Source organism: Octodon degus, unplaced genomic scaffold, assembly GCF_000260255.1.
Source record: "Octodon degus isolate 3935 unplaced genomic scaffold, OctDeg1.0 scaffold00027, whole genome shotgun sequence".
NCBI lineage: Eukaryota > Metazoa > Chordata > Mammalia > Rodentia > Octodontidae > Octodon > Octodon degus.
In genome coordinates, this window is record NW_004524603.1 from 2,200,715 (window position 1) to 2,202,398 (window position 1,684).

The following is a 1,684-nucleotide window of genomic DNA, read 5'->3' on the forward strand; positions in this document are numbered from 1 at the left end:
TCTCTTGGCTATTTATTTGGTATGAATAGATGTTTTAAATAATATGAACCGGACCTTCAAGAGCCTTAACTAGTTTGTGTCTTGGGTAATTTATTCTTATCACGTGAGCTGTATTGGCGGGCAGAGATTACTTCGTGCGGCCACGCCGCCTGCTCAGAGTCTATTTTTCTACGTGGCCCGGGCCCTGAGAGCCGGGGCCAGTCCTGCGCTCGCGGTCCTCCTGTGCTGCGCGCCTGCCGCCCTGCCAGTGTGAACTAGAACATGCTTCATGGGGGTCCACAAATTATATTTTTATACACAGAATTGTAAATTAGATTTTTTTGAGAGATCAATACTTAACTGAATGACATTTCATTTTTTGAAATAGTGTAAAATATGAAATATATTATTTTAATTTAACTAGTTTCCGATGTTAACGACCGTCTCCTGTACTGTCTTCCTGGTTTAATACTCGCTTTCATCGTCTTTATTTGGGCCACGTTCTTGGCGCCGAGACTGTTACACACTTTTTTTTTTTTTTTTTTTTTGGCAAACTGGAAGAACTCTGTTATTTTTAACTTCAAAGAGTTTATTAGAAAATAATATTTTTTAAAAGCGCACATAGTGATGAGCCCGTGAGGACGGAGCCTGTAGTTTGTACAGAGAAAAAGGATGTTTTTGCATTAATAAATTGAAACATAACTGCTGTAAATTTACTAAAATGTATTTTTGAATATTTTGTAATAGTTTTATAGAAATAAAATGTGCCACGCACAGAATGGTTAGTACAAAATAACTCAGAAATCCTGTTGCAGCCCCTGTTCTGTTCCTTCGGGCTTCTCTGTGGGGAAACCTAGTGCCCGCAGGACTCCGTGGTGTGCTCCGTTGGGAGTGTGGGCCAATGTGGCAGAGACAGCCCAAGTAGGCCCCGTCACCTGTCCTCTTCACCTGAGGACGCAGCTCTGGTGGCAGCCACCTTCAGCTCTTTGTCACTCCCAGAGGTTGGGGTTCCATGTGCGGCTGCCTTTCCCAGCCCCAGCTCTTAGCTAGCAGAACACGGCCTGTGGACCTAGTGGGGGGACCCGAGGGGACTCTCCCCGTGTGAGCTAGGCACTCGGTGCCTGCCCCTGATCTTGCAGTGTTGGATCTGGAGGCCACAGTGCTTCCGAAAGTCTTCTTGTGACCTTGGCAGAGAGGTGCCGACCAATAACCCTCTTCCCTCTAGGCTGAGCCGCCTCAGTGTGGTCTCCAGCACTGCTACCAGGGTCTCTGCCTACACCTGCTATCTGCAGCGGGGGCTAGGCCTGGAGTCAGATCCCTGCGGCACGGCCCACGTCCAGGGCCAGCTTCACAGGGGGCTCTGTGCTCCGGGTCCGGCCATTCTACTTCTGGCTCGCTGGTACCTGCTGTCACAGCTGGATCCCTACACAGAGACACCTGAGTGGCCACCTCAGAAGAAGGAGTCCACCAGCAGAGGACACTTGCCTGGAGGGTGACCCCATGTGAAGAAGAAGGCCTGCAGGGCCTTGGTCCCAGGGCAGGGTCTGGCTCCAAGGGGGACCATGGAAGCCTGCAGCCAGAGCCTGGGCCCCAAGGGTTTCTGGGCTCAGTGGGCCACGTCCACACGGATGGGCGCCCTGGGCCCTGGGGCCAGGCCCAGCCCTCAGGCCATTGCGGACCTGGTTTTCTCCACTCTCCTTGGTCG